Genomic DNA, 18,934 nt, shown 5'->3' on the forward strand with positions numbered 1-18,934 from the left:
CATTCAGTACTATTTTCCTGAGAGCACTAATGTAGAATACTAGTAACAGGGAATACAGTTTTTTGTTTGATTTCATGAGACAAGGATGAACAGATATGAGAAAAAACATTTTAAAGCAAGGCAAATAACCTCCCTTCCCACCAGTATCAGGTTCATTGCTATTTGATTCAGAGGAACCTATGGAGGTTCTGGGATAAACAAATACAAGGGGTGTTGACAACTTAATTAGAATTTAAAACAGAGCAAATCAAATCAGTGAGCATTTTATTGAACACCTAGTAGGCAAAGTCCTGTGGCAATATGTTTGGAGGCACAAAGGTGAATAAAGCACATGTACTTATTGTGGCTCTTTTTTGTTACTCATTGATTCCCTCAAAACCTTCTCCATCATTGGTACACCTGACCACATTATTTTAAGTATTCTGATGAAGGTCAATTATGGAATAATGAAAGGACTCCAGCACGCAAGCATAGTCCTTTTAGATCTAGGGTTCACACATGCAATGTTTGTGATTTCTGAATTGAATTTTCTAAAGCTGTAAACTGGAGAATTAATATTACTTGTCTTTAAGACCAAAGAATGAATATTACTTATCTTTAAGACCACAAAGCAACGTAATCCAAAGTTTTTCTGATGTTGATTATATGTATTAAGGCACATAACAGCTCCAGCCATCTAATCCTCAACATTGTTACTCAAATTGTGCCTAAAATTTAGACAGCTGAGGGAAGAAAAGTAGAGTGTTTTTCAGTGTCCTCCTTTAATCTAAACCCTATGGATTTGCATCAGTTTTGAAATGGAATGGACACTGGAACTATGTGAAGATCAGATTAGTACAGTACAGTACAGTGTGTGCATTATCCGTTGTGTCTGACACTGCGATCCATGGGCTCTTTCCCATCAGGGCCTTCTGTCAATGAGCTTTCCCAGACAAGAATACTGGAATGGGTTGCCATTTTCTTCTCCAGGGGTTCTTCTCCACCCAGGGATCAAACTTGTGTCTCTTGTATTGGCAAGTGGATTTTTTTTACCAACTGTGCTATGTGCGAAGTCAAAATATGGCCTCATAAGTAACAGCAAAGGAGAGATATTTTTATTTTGGGAGATATAACCTTCATCTTTCTTTTATTTATTTTTGTTTGTTTTTTTACTTTTTCTTTTTTTTTCATCTTTTAATATTTATTTCCTTAAGGTCCTAAGCCTGACATGTTTCAAAAACTTTGCCATTCTGAATAACACATCTCCAGTTTCCTGCTATACTTTCTTGTGGAGGTCTTTTGCTACAACTTATTTCAGTTAGGTAACTGAAACAACATCTTACTTTTTTTATTCTCAGAAATTTTACTATCCTTTCCTCTATATGTATAAAATTATCTGTACCATATATATTTCATCCTTTCAGGTTTCTCTCTAGTTTCTGTAAGTATTATTTTTATTTTATAGTATTTGTTCTATTTTTCACAGAATTAGTTTACCCAGGGTTGCCCCTCGGCTCTTTAAAACACTAGTAATGCTAATTATGGTAGTACTGCTTATTTATTAAGAGACTAGAATCAGACTCATTCCAGTATAACACTATGTTCTTTGCATGCATAAACTTGTTAAATATTCACAACAAATTTTCACACTAAGTAAAAATTCCTGTTTTAGGTGACAAAATGAGACTCAGAAAAATTAGGCTACTTGTCTAAGTTCAGAGCTAGAAAGCAGTAATGGGTAAAGTCAAGAATATCTAATCTCAGGGACTGAGGTCTGAATTACTACACTATAAAGACATTATCGTTGTTGCCTGGATAAATTGTTCATTTGATTCTTAGTGAGGGTAGTCTTCTTAGATGACATTCTCAATTACATATGTGAAGTTACAATAATGTAATTTCAACTAAAATGCAATTGAAGTGATTTGTTAGCCTATGAAACGGTTTTCTTAAGAAAGTCACCAGCTTAAGTGATGAGGGCAAACCACAGGACAATTCAAATTAAAAGAGCTGTTTTAATTTGGAGTTTAATTTGAAACATTTTCCTATCCTCATTCGAGTGTTCTGAGTTCATACAACACATTCACTCAGGTATAATGCTTGCTTTCTGATGTCTCACTACTCCTTGGAGACACTTGGACTAAGAACTCTCCTCTGTCAGAATCTCTCCTTACATTATGCTGGTTTTTAAAACTTGTTCTCAGTTTAGAACCACGTTAGAAGATAAAATGATGACTAAACCATGTGAGTATGTTATTAAGCACTAGTTTGTCGACTTTTGTTAAGTTTTAACAAAATGCGCCTTATTTTAAACAAGAGATTATAATTTATGGCAACTGTACATAGGGTGTGATCAGTAAATGTTTAATAACTGATTAGTTATTGAGATAAATTCAAAGTTTAACAGTTGAAAATACAGACACATTTTTTATCAAGCCCTACTTCTATCCCTAACTCTCACCATTCATTCATATAATACAGTCGGCTGCCTTTTTGATGTTACTGTTCATGGTGTCTCTTATTTCATCAAAATCTACAAGTAGAGACCTTGAAAAGTAGGGACGCTGACAGCTTTTGAATTTTTTTTTTTCTGGATTACTTTTAAGGGTGCTGCATAGGGAACAGCTTTGAAATATAGAGATAATATGGGCAGAACTGTTTGCTCTTTAATAAAGACATGCTCTCCATTTGGGTAATAGATTGAGCAGGTTTGCTTGCAGATCATTATAAAAGACTGAGGTTTCATAATCTTGGGGTTTCCATCTGTGACACAAACCCACTGCTGCATCCTGCCCTGCCCACCTGCATTATGTGCTGGGGACATGGATTGGGGATGCAGAGGAACTGATGTAATTACGAAGTTTATGCATCTTGCTATACCTGAGTAATAAAGACCTTTATTCTCTGTTATGGTTGTCTCATGTTTTCTGTCAGCAAATGTAGAACTATGGCAGGTTTATTTGCTAGTCTGAGAATCAGGTCAATTTCAAGCCCTTTATAATTCTTGACACCATCCAATTTAAAAACTATTGCCATAATTATTACAAGATAAGTCTAAGAAAATGGCTACACCTGTAGCTTCTAGCTGTGTGTTTCCTCTACTATAGCTTTCAAATGTGTAAGACTCCAAGGAGCATGAAAAGTTGAATCTTTCTCTGTTACATTTTTAAAGGAATTTAATTAACAATGGCAGAAAATTAATGGAGCTGGTAATTCATACATTTAAAGACAACACTGCCAAATCTAAATTTAGAAGTTGACACTGTACAATTTTTCTTTTCATATTTTGAATGCAAAGATTTTTTCAAATAAGTCAGTATAATCTATATTAATGATTTTTAATTATCTTTATATATGTCAGGGTAGGTCCCTTGCTGCTGCTGCTGCTAAGTCACTTCAGTCGTGTCCGACTCTGTGCGACCCCACTGACATCAGCCCACCAGGCTCCCCCGTCCCTGGGATTCTCCAGGCAAGAACACTGGAGTGGGTTGCCATTTCCTTCTCCAATGCATGAAAGTGAAAAGTGAAAGTGACGTCGGTCAGTCGTGTCCGACTCTCCGCGTCCCCACGAACTGCAGCCCAACAGGTTCCTCTGTCCATGGGATTTTCTAGGCAAGAGCACTGGAGTGGGGTGCCACTGTCCTCTCCGGTAGGTACCTTGGTGATATGTAAAAGTACAGTAGATAAAATGTAAATCTAAGCAAACTAGAGGTGACAAATTAATCTCCACTTTACATATCACTCATCTTATTTCCTTTAACACAGATAATCTGCTGGTAAAAATACTTTGTGCTTATTCACAATCTAAAAGCCCTCAAATGTGTTGTAGTTGGGTTCGTTCAGGAATATACTGAAGGGAAGAATATAGACCTATCTCTATGGCTCTTCTCGTGCAACGTATCACAAGAGTAGATGGGAAAGGTGACAGGACCTCCTTCCACTTTGAATTTGACATAACAGTGCAGGAAAGCTAACCCAGTAAGTGAATTAGTTTACTTTTTTCTCCTCCTGTCAAACAATAGCATTTCCAAGCATTAGTGGGGCATTGAGACAACAGAATTTTCTCTTAGCAGTAGTACCCAAATGATGTTTGGCTCATTAAGTAATGTCGACCACTGATACACATAGTTAACTGGCGAGACTGTTACATTTTAGAATACTAGTTTGTCCTGTGGCCAGCTGCCTGAAGCATGTAGTCAGATATTGCCTCTGCCTCAATGTTAACATATGCTAGACTTTCTTACTATGTATTCTTTGTTTCTAACCCCTTTCATGTTATTTTTCATTTCTGTGTTTCTCCATCCTCTTGCCTTTATGTATCTTACTATTGCATCTGGAATGCTTATTATTTTAGCTCACCAGGTTAAATTATAGTGAAATATCAACGTAGTGAACCAGTGTGATTATCTATAGAGTATTTTTCTGAATTTCAAAAACAAAAAACTAATCACAAAGCTGGGACTAAAATTCACACATTTCTGTCTTTGCAAGCCAATATATTTAACAGAGTAGAGTGTTTCTTAACATAATCTTAATATTAAGAAGGCTATAATTTGCAACACTATATTTAATCATTCATCTGTTCATTCTTTCATGAATTCATTGAAAAGAAACAGAACTATGCCTGAGGGGAAAAATAATATAGAAAAATGTGACTGCTTCAATGAGCTTATGATTAAAACAAACAGAAAAAAATGACATATGAGAGTTAAAAAGGACATTTTTATTATATCTTTTTAAACTCAAATTAAAGGTCTGACTTTTACCTGAAAGAAATTAAGAGTTTCCTTTAAAAGTGTTACGAAAAAATTGTGAGCAGATGTCTATCTTTAAAATATAATTTTCATTGCCATACCCAAAATGTATATTCCTCAAGGAGCTGGTATAGCAATTCACTTGAAAATTGACAGCATTTTAAACTCAGGTATAAACAGGAGTTATAAAAACTACTTCAGAAGCATTTAAAAGTAGAATAAAATAATTTTAATATATATATATTTAAAATCATATGGTAGATTCATGAGAGGGTGGTAGAGGACTAAGAATAACTTCTAAATCTGAAACACTATTATGGGAAACTGGTTTGGTTAAAGTATCATTTCATGAAATAAGATTTAAGAGAGAAAATAAATTTTAGGAAAAAAGATGAGTTTAATTTCATTCAGACTGTTATTGTGTCTATTAAGAGATAGCAAATGTAGACATAAAAATAGAATTTTGAAATATGGGTGTGAATTTCAATAGACATCAGTGTCATGTAACTTGAATGTTAGCTTGTCAGTAAGTTAATGAGAGATGAATCCACGAGAATAAATAAGCTCACAGCCAATATTATATTGAATGTTGATTGCTACAATCACAAATTATCCCAAAGCTTAGTGGCATGACACATTTACTGTCTCACAATGTTTGTAATTTAGGAAACTGAAAAGGTATAGGTGATACACTGGGCTCTGGGTCTCTCACAAAGTACCTTTACCTCAAGTATCCACTGAGAAGGATTCACCTCCTCACTCACTCATGAGGTTGTTGGTGGCCTTCAGTTACTCACAGGAAGTTAAACTGAGACCTGAGTTCTTCACGAGATGTCGAATATAACGGTCTCTTAGGTTCTTGACACATTTTTGTCTACATACAGTATCTTACAACATGACTTTATCAGAATAATCCAGTGAGATAAGAGAGACTACCAGCAAGAGAAAAAGAATATGTGCAACCAACATGAAAGTCACAATTAAGCTCATACCAGAAATGGAAACCCATTAACTTCCATACTCTATTCATTAGGACCAAATCACTAGGCACAACTCACATATAATGGGCCAAGTTTACATGATACTAGAGCATGAGTTCTAAGAGGTGGCGTCATTGGAAGTAATGTCAAAAGCTACCTGCCACAGCCCCTAGGAGTGAGAAGTAAGAGAAGGAGACTCATGACAAACCTGAGAGACATGTTTAATGTTTTAATTTTAAAAGGAGCCGGTATAGAGCTAAGGAAATATTTGAGGAAATATCTCAGGCAGTGTGAATTCACATTCTATATAAACTATCCAGATATATGGAAATTGTTAACACTTCTAACTATAACCTAAATTGAAGATTCCATGTCTTATACGTATGCTTTTTTTAATGCTCTGTGTTCAGCACAAGTCTTTTTTATTAACCTATTTATGAACAGTGCTACTATTTATATCCATTCAATCTATGTCCAACATGGCAAAAACCACTCTAAAATTAATAACAAAGACATATCATATTCTGATGATTACTGGAAAAACACTTTCTTATGTCTTATCCAGCTCAATAGTTTAAATATAATTTGATACTTTAATTATATTCTATACTTGAATTATTAATATATAGAATTGTAATCTCTATTATGAAAGTTCTCTGTATTTCATTATATTTCATTTCCAACCTGAGCATCTACACTAATAGTCATGAGTCAAATCCAATGAAATAAAAATCACAAGGAATTTCTAAATCATCAAAAACATGTTTAAGAAGTCTGCAGTGGAACTACAGGCTAAGAACAGAGACTGAACTAAAAAACTGACACTTAACCACAAAAAACATGCTTGATTATATAAGATGATTCATGTGATTCACTCAGTTGTATGGTTTGTTCCTTGATTATGACTTTCTGAAGGCAACAGCATTTTGCTATAATATAATCATAGCAAAAATTGGCCAACATAATATTAATTAATGAATACACTCAAAGATATTTTTAAAAATTCAGTTTACAGTTTATTAGTTTATAGACTTCTTATTAGTGTGATCATATTTCGAAATCATTGTTTAAAATGTTTACAGATAGTTCATTGTTACAGTATTAGAAACTCACACAATTTTTCTATGTTGACGTTTTCCTTGCATTCATTTGTTAATTCTACTAGTTTGTGCATGTATGTGTGTAGTCTTAAGGGTTTTCTATACATAAGATCATGTTATATGAAAACAACACAACATTCTACTTCTTACTCTCCAATCTATATGCCTTTTTTTTCTTACTCTACCTAGGAGATACATGTACTATACTGATTAGAAGCTGCAGAATATGCTTCTACAAGTTGCTCCAGATCTTAGATGAAAAGATTTCAAATTTTCAAAGATTTTTCATGGTGGAATATTCTGTTAGCTGTGGACCTGTCATTTATGAGTCAATTATGTTGAGGTAAATTTCTTCTGTACATAATTTATTGAATCTTTATCATGAATTGACACTGAATTTTGTCAAATACTTTTTCTGTACCTACTGAGATGATCATGTAATTTTTATCCTTCAGTTTGTTATTGCGCTTATCATAGTGACTTTATAGGTTCAATGCTAAATCGATCAAAATCCCAAGGAAATTTTTTACAAAAGTAGAAAAAAAAATTCTAAAATTCATACAGAACCACAAAAGAACTCAGCCAAAGGAATATTGAGAAAGTAATACATAGCTGAAGTATGGTACTGACATTAAGACAGACATAGAGGCTAACGGAATAGAATAGAGATCAAAGGAATAAAACAATATATACAGTCAACTGATCTTCAACAAGGGTGCCAGGAATACACAACAGGAAATGAATAGTCTCCTCAACAAATAGTGTTGGGAAAATTGGGTGCCCACATACAAAAGAAAAAAATGAGCATTATTTTACACATTATTTATTATACACAAAAATCAGTTCAATTTGCATTAAAAACTTGTATGTAAGACCTGAAACTCTAAAATTCCTAGAAGGAAACATAGAGGAAAAACTTTTTGACATTAATCTTGGCAATGATTCCTTGAATAAGATAGCATAGGCAACAAAAGCAAAAATTAGTAAGTGGAACTGCATCAACTAAAAAGATTCTCCATCATAAATGAAATAATCAACAAAATGAAAAAGCAACTTATGGAATGGAAGCTAGTATTTGCAAATCATATTATCTTATAAAAGGTTTATATAAAAAATATATAGAACTTAGACAATTCAATAGCAAAAACTAACAAAAAGCAAATAAACTGAATGAAAAATGGGCAAAGCACCTGAACAGATATTTCACTAAAGAAGACATATGTATGGTATATGAAAAAGTATTCAACATCAGTAATAATCAGGGAAATGCAAATGTAAACCACAATGAGAGATGACCTCACATCTATCAGAATGGCTTTTATCAAAAAGACAGACGATGAGAAATCTTGACAAAGAGATGGTGAAATTACAACTTTTGTGTGCTGTTGGTGGGAACGTAATGTGTGCAGTTGCTATGGAGCATAGACATCTCTCAAAAAAATAAAATAGAATCATCACAAGATCCAGAAATAACATTTCTGAAATAACATTACATATCCAAAATAATTCAAATTAGGATCTTAAAGAGATATTTACACACCATGTTCACTGGGAGGATTGTTCACAATAATCAAATTTAGGAAATGACCTAAAAGTCCATCTATGGATGAATGGATAAAGTAAATGTGGTATACATGCATAGCGTAGTATTGTTTATCCTTAAAAGAGAAGGAAACCCTGCCATTTGAAACAACATGGTTAAACTTAGAGGGCATTATGCTAAGTGAAACAAGCCAGTAATAGAAGAAAGGACAAATGGTGCATGATTTCATTTATATGAAGAATCTAAAGTAACCAAACTCATAGAAGCATACAGTAGAATGCTGGTTGCCAGGAGATGGGGTAGGAGGAAAGAGGGAGTTACTGCTAACTGGTATAAAGTGTTAACTGTGTAAATGAATGATTCTGGAGATACACTGCACAATGTTGGGCCTACAGGTAACAGTGATCTATTACTATGAAATACTATGAAAACAGTACTTATTATGAAAGTACTATTAGGTAAGTATAACAAGCAAGTATTCTTAATAGACAGTATTAAGTATTAGTAAGTAAGTATTCTTTAAAACATACACACACACAGAGGACAAAAGGAAACACTTGGAGGTATTGGGTACGCTTAGTACCTTGACTGTAATGATGGCCACATGAATGTCCAAACTCGTTAAACTGCATGTATTAAATATGTACAGGTTTTGGTATATCAATTAGGTTTTTTCAAAGTAATATCCCTTAGCAAAGTTTTGTTAATACACACAAAATTGTATAAACTTAATAATCTTTTCTGGGTTTGATCCCTGGGTTGGGGAGATTCCCTGGAGAAGGGGAAGGCTATTCATTCCAGTATTCTGCCTAGAGAATTCCATGGGCTACATAGCCCATGGGGTCACAGTCGGACAAGTGAGCACATTTCACTGTCACTTTCTGAATCATATAATTCTAAAGATTCAAAATATAAATAATTTAAAGAAAATCATCATTAATACTTGGCACCTAAGTAAATATAAAAATTCTGATCATCTCTATAAATGTCTTACAAAATATTATTGCATATTAGAAAAATTAATAAATATAAAAATATTTCATATTTTAGGAGATGCATCTTTTTCAAAGCTATGTTCAAACACATACTTTTTAAACAGCAATATATATCTTTAAGTGTATAAAACATACAATGCTTAATTACACATAGGTTGCAGGTGAAAAACTTTTTTTTTAAATAAAATCACTGTTTAAAGATTTGTTTCCATATTTTCCAAAAACTTTTATATTTCATTATAACATGAGGTTAATCAAGTAAGATATAACAAAGTAAACAAAACAAACCATGTGGCTAGATGCTTTTAGGAAACAAAATTTAATAAATATAATAAAAATGTATTTTAAAAATAGAACTGATAAAGGAATGCAGCACTATAAGACAAATATAAAATATACAGGCATTGTATGAGATTCATTTTATATAATTAATTGAAAATACATTAAATAACTTGATTTGTAATTAGTCAAATTCAAAGATTTGAGAAGGGTAGAAAATTAGACTAATGGAGCATACTCGGAATAAAGCAACTATGGAACAAGTAAATTTATTCTAAATGCCATTTCATTTTAGTAATTTGAAAGTAGTCAAAACAATTCAAGTATAAGAGAGTTTATATACAGGCTGTTGCTGCAAAATGTGTATCTTTAGAATAATTACCATAAGATTTGATATTATTTCACTAATGTTTAAACTAAATTTTAAAGGGTAATATGCATTCTGGAGAATGGTTATATAACACATAGTCACTCTTGCATGACTAAAGGCATAAGAAAAGTGTAAAACTGGCCTTAATAATTACTGAATCTAAATTTAATTTTGAAAGTATTCAACCAATTACATGCAAAATATTTATGACAGACTCGTAGAATGGTTTTACTTATGAATGAAAAAATGCTGAACCAGTCTGAACCTTCAGTAGCCTTTCAGCCCGCTGTCCAACAGCTCAGGCCTTGTCATTTGCTTGTGTTGTGCCAATGTCAGCATCTCTTTGGTATGGTATTCTCCATAGCCTTACGTCCTCTGCCCATGCGCACTGCAGACTGTTGGTAATGAAGAAATGAGCACCTCCAGAGTTATCTCTCAACCAATGTCTGATGGAAATTTCTATGTACATACAATTACTCCCTGAAGACTGTATTTTGAGGTATGTGTTTTACACCACTTTTCAGAATTTCCCCCTTGAAATTAAGTTTCAGAGAGGGATAATGGTAACAGGATGGACAGTGCACCCATTACTACTGAGGCCTCTCTGCTTACCAACCTTTCCACTCCCATACTGATGTCATCTACAACCCTCAAATCAAGTACTTTCACACATTTTCCCTTCTCTGGATCTAAATTTGGGAAAAGCCAAACCAAGATACAACTCCGCAGGGATGCTGGTCCTTAGTCACATAATTTTCAATAACAAGTTTACATTAAACATCTGGGTTTAAATTATCGTGTTTTAGATGAATGTGTTATGACATTCCATTTTCTTCTCCAGGGGAGCTTCCAGATCCCAGAATGCGACTCGTGTCTTCTGCTTCTCCTGCATTGATAGGTGGATTTTTTTACCATTGTGCCAGCTGGGTAAACTAGCCCAAACTAACAGCCAATGATTATTTCAGCCTTTCAGGTTGCCTCTTTCCCCATCCTTAGCTTTATATTCACTACTCCAGCCACTCAATATTGTTCAGTTATTTGAAAGTACATTTTCTAAAATGTCTGACTATAGGCTCATGTTTTTTGTTTGCCTCAAATTTATTATCCCCTTTTCTCCACTTCAGTTTAATTTATACTTATATTCCAAATTTTAAATTATACATATCAATTCATCTGTTCAACAAGCATTTAAAGGTTAACCTTGTATCAAATTTCATTGTACAGACTAAGAATAAATACATCAGTGAATAATACAAATAGAGTTCATGGTCTCCTGGATTTCACACAAAAGTGTACAAAGGAGTAAATGGTGGGTATTGTAGCAGATGAGTCTGAACCAAACTCTCATATCAGAACACATGTTAGAGAGACAATAGCCAACCTAAAGATTCAGAAGCCAACCAAAAGGCTCTCACAGCCCAAAAATAGAACAGTTTGAATATCAAAAATGTTAATACCTGCAACGGATTAAAACATCAAGTATATAAACATCTATAGCATATGATAACACTCTAAAAGAAAAAAAAACAGCAACAAATTTCACCTTTGGAGAATCCCACAGAAACAACTCACTATCTTGAAAATCAGAATTACTGCAAAAGATTTAAGTGTTAATTTTTCTCTTCTGTGTCAACCAGACATCAGTGTAACCTCACAGTTGATGAGGGAAAGTTTATTTTAGAAGAATTCCAGCTAATAAATGCAAAAGGAATTATAGAATTAAAACATTACCATTTACAACCATTAATGAAATATAGATCTAGGCCATAATCTCTAAGAGGCTAAGAAAACATGAGTTAAAAGGCAGATGGGAAATGTCATATGGATGGATCAGACTGACAAGACCCCCCTTCCCCTCTGTGATCCGTCTCAAGGACACAGGAGGAAAGACAATCAGAAATGAAGAGACTCCTGAAACAGGGCTATAGGAAGTACACCACCACATCTCAGGTACTCTTTCCACAAATTTGAATCTGAGCAAGCCTCTATATGAACAGTTATAATTAATTTAAAGGAAATAGGATGAGTCAGAAGAATAGAACCACAGCACAACAGGGACATAATCAGCATACTCCAGAACGCAGACTCCACAAGAAAAAGATCCAGCTTGATAAGTAAATAAATGGAGATTTTAAAAAGGACATCTGAATGAAAAGGGATCAAGATTTCAGAGAAATTAAGCTTAAAACCACATTGAGCTACTACCATGTATCTATAAGAATAACAAAAAGGAGAAAGATGGAAAATATCAAATTGTCTACTTCTTAGTAACTGTGATGAATATTATCCTCTAATTTTTACAATCGCTATCTTTATATTTTTGTTAAATAAATATGGTCTGTATATGCAAAAAAAAATTGATAAATTAGGGAAAGGAGAGTACAGAATCATGAAGTGTTAAGAGTGGGGAGGGAAACCACGCTGGTGAGATGACTATCTCAGCAGAGACCTGCATGAACTAAGGTAGTGAATTACACAATTATTTAGGGAAGCAGTTTCCAAGATGATAGAACCACCAGAGGAAGGATGCCCTTAGGTACAAGCAGGCTGTAGGAGTCTAGGAAAAGCAGCTATCAATGTATTTATCTCACTATCCTGGCATCTTTGGTCTGTCCCGTGACAGTCCACTGAGATTTTAGAGCATACTACATCCCGCCCACCCCACCCCACCCCCATACAAACTGATGCACTTTACCTAATCACTTATGCAATCAGTTGCTCGCTGTAGCATTTAAAGGGCAGAGTCCTTGACTAACTTTTTCACTTGGTACATGGTGCCATGACAAAAAGCCTCAATATCTATTTTATCAAGGCTTCCCAGGTGGCTCAGCGGTAAAGAATCCACCTACCAAGCAGGAGACGTGGGTTTGATCCCTGAGTCGGGAAGATCCCCTGGAGAGGGAAATGGCAACCCACTTCAGGATTCTTGTCTCAGAAACACCACGGACAGAGGAGCCGGCTATAGTCGGCTATAGTCCATGGGGTCACAGAGTCTGACACACCTCAGAGACTATACAGCATCGTATATTATCAAAAACCAAAGTAGAAGCAGACATTCATATATAAAGACGCATATTTATGTGTATGTGTGTATATATATATATATATATATTTTTTTCCCTCACTCCCTACCTTTTTGTTTTTGTTTTTTTTTTTTTTTAATTCTTGCATTACACTCGTTTAGAATTGTATACCTGGGCTCCTGGGGCTTCGCACTGTCTGCGTCTGGCGGGCTTCGGCCTCGGCCAGGGCCTGCAGCTCATGCTCCAGGAATGGCTGCGGCAGCTGCTGCAGGGCCAGACTGCATGTCCCCTCTGCTGTCTGAGGAGGGTTCACAGCCGTGCCTCGAGGCTGAGGCCGGGCCGGGGTCACAGCCCGACGACGTGACCCCACGTCACACAGCGTCTGCGTCTCCTCGTGGGCGGAGCTCCGGCCTCTGCGCGCCCGAGGTCAGCCAGCTTGTGCACCTTTTGTGAAAAGGTGCGATTTTTAATTGTGATATATGTAAGTTTGTAACATATATTTTTGTGTGTCTTGTAACATTTAATGTGTTATATGAGCTTCCCTAGTGACTCAGAAGGTAAAGACTGCCTGCAATGCGGGAGTCTTGGGTTTGATCCCTGAGTTAGGACGATCCCCTGGAGGGGCATGGCAACCCACTCTAGTATTCTTGCCTGGAGAATTCCATGACAGAGGAGCCTGGCGGCTACAGTCCATGGGATATTAAAAAGTCGGACACGACTGAGTGATTGACACACCATGTATATACTACTTTAATGTATAAAATGTAAACATTTAAAATACATAATTGAATATATAAGTATGTATCTATCACACATATATACACACAGGCACAGACCCTTCTGGTTCTCTCTATGGAGCCCTGAATGCCAGGTACTTTGACACTGAGAGTGGTTATGGAGAACAGAATAAGGATGGGCTTTCTGAATTGGTTCCAAGATTTCTGGAATTGGTTCTCTAGTCTGATTGGATTCAGAGGCATTCATGATTCTATTTCCAGTGGTGAAGAAGGCATTGAAAATCTGATGTGAAGCAGCAACAAAGGTAGGCAAAATTTCATCACTGAGTACTGTCCGTCTCTTCCTTTTTTTTTTTTTTTTTGAAAAATACAATTTGAGGTGTTCTTCAAAATCTTCCCTTTTTCTTTTGGAAAAGTACATGCAAATATAATCTTGATTGTTTTCACTGAACTATCTTTTAAAGCTTTAAGGCCTATTTCTTTTACATAGTATGAGTATTTTAATTTAACTTTTTACTTTGAAGTGCAAGGCACATCCAGAAAAAGATAAAAAGCATATATACGTTGAATTGTAAAAAAAGTAAGCACACTTATGTAAATATTACTTGGGTCAAGGGTATTACAGTATGTCAAATTCTTCCTTTTCTGCGCTCTCTCATTTCCACTATGTTATTCTTCCCCTAAAATAATCACCATCCTGATTGCTAAAGCCTGTTTTGAATTAAATACAAAAGGAATCATGCAGTATGTATTTTTTACACCTTCTTGGGTAAACATTATGTTTGTGAAAGGGGTTATGTTGTTATACATAGGTATAATTGATTTATTTTCATTGCTTTACAACATTCCCTTATATTAAAAGAAACAATTTGTTTATACATTATACAGATGGACATGAGACGCGTGTTTTGGTGCTATTCTGAAAAATATTTCAAGTACATCCATGTGCATATCTTTGTAGAGAAAGAGTGACTGCTTTTCTGATGAACACATTCTTATGATGAATTTTCTGGCTCATAAAATAAATGTATGTTTATCTTTAGTAGAGTATGTGAAAGTGTTTTAATGGAGATTGTACTAATTTACACTCTCAAGAGCACTCTATGAAAATTGGATCTTTTACAATACTTCATATTGTCAGTTTTCTTTTGTTTTAGCATTTTGGAGCTTCTCTCAATTTTAGACCTTCTGGTCTTGTAAAACTTTCTCACTGTGGTTTTAATATGCAGCATACCTCTGTCTAATTTGCTGGATCATTGAAAAAACAAGAGCATTCCAGAAGAACATCTTCAGTTCAGTTCAGTTCAGTTGCTCAGTCATGTCGGACTCTTTGTGACCCCATGAATCGCAGCACGCCAGGCCTCCCTGTCCATCACAAACTCCCGGAGTTTACTCAAACTCATGTCCATCGAGTCGGTGATGCCATCCAGCCATCTCATCCTCCGTCACCCCTTCTCCTCCTACCCCCAACCCCTCCCAGCATCAGGGTCTTTTCCAGTGAGTCAACTCTTCGCATGAGGTGGCCAAAGTATTGGAGTTTCAGCTTCAGCATCAGTCCTTCCAAAGACACCCAATGTTAAGCTTTAAGCCAACTTTTTCACTCTCCTCTTTCACTTTCATCGAGAGGCGTTTTAGTTCCTCTTCACTTTCTGCCATAAGGATGGTGTCATCTGCATATCTGAGGTTATTGATATTTCTCCCAGCAATTTTGATTCCAGCTTGTGCTTCTTCCAGCCCAGCGTTTCTCATGATGTACTCTATATATAAGTTAAATAAGCAGGGTGACAATATACAGCCTTGAAGTACTCCTTTTCCTATTTGGAACCAGTTGTTGTTCCATGTCCAGCTCTAACTGTTGCTTCCTGACCTGCATACAGATTTCTCAAGAGGCAGGTTAGGTGGTCTGGTATTCCCATCTCTTTCAGAATTTTCCGCAGTTTATTGTGATCCACACAGTCGAAGGCTTTGGCGTAGTCAATAAAGCAGAAATAGATGTTTTTCTGGAACTCTTGCTTTTTCAATGATCCAGCAGATATTGGCAATTTGATCTTTGGTTCCTTTGCCTTTTCTAAAACCAGCTTGAATATCTGGAAGTTCTCACTTCACGTATTGCTGCAGCCTGGCTTGGAGAATTTTGAGCATTACTTTACTAGCATTTAAGATGACTGCAATTGTGTGGTAGGTTGAGCATTCTTTGGAATTGCCTTTCTTAGGGATTAGAATGAAAAGTGACGTTTTCCAGTCCCATGGCCACTGCTGAGTTTTCCAAATTTTCTGGCCTAGTGAGTGCAGCACTTTCGCAGCATCATCTTTCAGGATTTGAAATAGCTCAACTGGAATTCCACTAGCTTTGTTCTTAGTGATGCTTTCTAAGGCCCACTTGACTTCACATTCCAGGATGTCTGGCTCTAGGTGAGTGATCACACCATTGTGATTATCTGGGTCGTGAAGATCTTTTTTGTACAGTTCTTCTGTGTATTCTTGGCACCTCTTCTTAATATCTTCTACTTATGTTAGGTCCATACCATTTCTGTTCTTTATTGAGCCCATTTTTGCATGAAATGTTCCCTTGGCATCTCTAATTTTCTTGAAGAGCTGTCTAGTCTTTCCCATTCTGTTGTTTTCCTCTATTTCTTTGCATTGATCACTGAGGAAGGCTTCCTTATCTCTCCTTGCTATTCTTTGGAACTCTGCATTCAAATGGGAGTGTCTTTCTTTTCTCCATTGCATTTTGCTTCTCTTTGTTTCACAGCTATTTGTAAAGCCTCCTCAGACAACTTGCCTTTTTGCATTTCTTTTCCATGGGGATGGTCTTGATCCCTGTCTCCCGTACAATGTCAGGAACCTCCATCCATAGTTCATCAGGCTCTCTGTCTATCAGATATAGCCCCTTAAATCTATTTCTCACTTCCACTGTATATTCATAAGGGATTTGACTTAGGTCATACCTGAATGGTCTAGTGGTTATCCCTACTTTCTTCAGTTTAAGTCTGAATTTGGCAATAAAGAGTTCATGATCTGAGCCACAGTCAGCTCCCAGTCTTGTTTTTGCTGACTATATAGAGCTTCTCCATCTTTGGTTGCAAAGAATGGTAAAGCCTCTGCCTACAATGCAGGAGACGCAGGTTCAATCCCTGGGTTGGGAAGATCTCCTGGAGAAGGAAATGGCAACCCACTCCAGTATTCTTGCCTGGAAAATCGCATGGATGGAGGAGCCTGGTAGGGCTCCATGGGGTCACAAAGAAGAACATCTACTTTTGCTTTATTGACTATGCCAAAGACTTTGACTGTGCGGATCACAATAAAGTGTGGAAAATTCTTCAAGAGATGGGAATACCAGACCACCTGATCTGCCTCTATGCAGGTCAGGAAGCAACAGTTAGAGCTGGACATGGAACAACAGACTGATTCCAAATACAAAAAGGAGTGCATCAAGGCTGTATATTGTCACCCTGCTTACTTAACTTATATGCAGACTACATCATGAGAAACGCTGGGCTGGAGGAAGCACAAGCTGGAATCAAGTTAACGAGAGAAATATCAATAACCTCAGATATGCAGATGACACCACTTTTATGGCAGAAAGTGAAGAGGAACTAAAACGCCTCTTGATGAAAGTGAAAGAGGAGAGTGAAAAGTTGACTTAAAGCTTAACATTCAGAAAACTAAGATCATGGCATTTGGTCCCATCACCTCATGGGAAATAGATGGGGAAACATTGGAAACAGTGTCAGACTTTATATTTTTGGACTCCAAAATCAATGCAGATGGTGACTGCAGTCATGAAATTAAAAGACGCTTACTCCTTGGAAGGAAGGTTATGACCAACCTAGACAGCATATTAAAAAGCAGAGACATTACTTTGCCAACAAAGGTCCATCTGGTCAAGGTTATGGTTTTTCTTGTGGTCATGTATGGATGGGAGGGTTGGACTGTGAAGAAAACTGAGCAATGAAGAATTGCTGCTTTTGAATCATGGTGTTGGAGAAGACTCTTGAGAGTCCCTTAGACTTCAAGGAGATCCAACCCGTCCATCCTAAAGGAGATCAGTCCTTGGTGTTCATTGGAAGGACTGATGCTGAAGCTGAAACTCCAATACTCTGGCCACCTCTTGCGAAGAGTTGACTCACTGGAAAAGACCCTGATGCTGGGAGGGGTTGGGGGTAGGAGGAGAAGGGGATGACAGAGGATGAGATGGCTGGATGGCATCACCAACTCGATGGACATGAGTTTGAGTAAACCCCAGGAATTGCTGACAGACAGGGAGGCCTGGCATGCTGCGATTCATGGGGTCACAAAGAGTCCGACATGACTGAGCGACTGAACTGACTGACTGAAACATAACAGGATATCTTATGTTAAGGTGAGGGCATCGGTTGGGAAGCAATGGGGTTCTGAAAGTCAAAATAGAGACTGGAAGATTCAGGTGAAGCTGGGAGCCCTGGACCCCTACATTCTTTTGAGTCTCCTTTTTAGTAGAAACAGCTCTTTGAACCCTATTTGTTAACTCACTTTTGCCTGAATAATCCAGAGTGACCTCGTGTGACGTAGCTGCCTAGCAAGACACTGCAGAATTTCTTCAGGACCACCCTTCTTTATAATACAAATCAAATAGTATCACCCCCTTCCTTAAGCCCTCAAAAAGGTTCTTACTGCAGTTAGAAGAAAATATGACCATTTTTTCATTGCTTGGATGGCTTTGTTCAGCCTTTTTTACTGCCACCTGCTTGTTCTATGTGATCCTTATATATGGTTCATGTTCAGTTTCTTGAACATATCAAGCTTTGTCCTGACCCAAGGCTTTAAATTTGATTAATATCAAAGTTTTTTTTAATAACTTTTCTGTTGTCCATGTTTCAGCATCAAAATTAGAATAAATACACATTTCATACCCTGTTTATTACTTCCTACTTATTTATTTTCTTTTAAATAGTTATGATTATCATAAATGAATGTGCATTCATGAATTCACTATCTGTATCCATCACTCAAAACCCCAATATCCAAATTTCATGTCCACATGACAAGTAAAATAATGCTTCACACAAGTAGCCACTTAATAAATAATATGTTTAAAGAATGAATATAAAGTACACATAAAGAATAACACTGATATACTCTACCATATTTTATTGTGGTTTCTAAAATTCTATTACTTGTTGTAATAGAATTTA

General features: G+C 36.2%; 2 long non-coding RNA genes across 2 annotated transcripts in view; both read left to right on the forward strand.

Moving 5' to 3' along the window:
• Positions 1 to 8,661: 8,661 nt before the first annotated feature.
• LOC110150054 (uncharacterized) lies at positions 8,662 to 11,193 on the forward strand. The gene is made up of 3 exons (XR_002317635.2): positions 8,662 to 8,751; positions 10,365 to 10,499; positions 10,842 to 11,193. It is a non-coding gene; the product is annotated as an uncharacterized lncRNA (long non-coding RNA).
• A 2,255-nt stretch (positions 11,194 to 13,448) lies between these two features.
• LOC110150050 (uncharacterized) overlaps positions 13,449 to 18,934 on the forward strand; it is a 31,319-nt gene continuing 25,833 nt past the window's right edge. The window contains exons 1-2 of the long non-coding RNA XR_002317629.2: positions 13,449 to 13,504; positions 14,022 to 14,065. This is a non-coding gene — a long non-coding RNA (uncharacterized lncRNA). The remainder of the gene's footprint in view (positions 13,505 to 14,021; positions 14,066 to 18,934) is intronic.

The sequence above is a fragment of the Odocoileus virginianus genome, chromosome 8, assembly GCF_023699985.2.
Source record: "Odocoileus virginianus isolate 20LAN1187 ecotype Illinois chromosome 8, Ovbor_1.2, whole genome shotgun sequence".
NCBI lineage: Eukaryota > Metazoa > Chordata > Mammalia > Artiodactyla > Cervidae > Odocoileus > Odocoileus virginianus.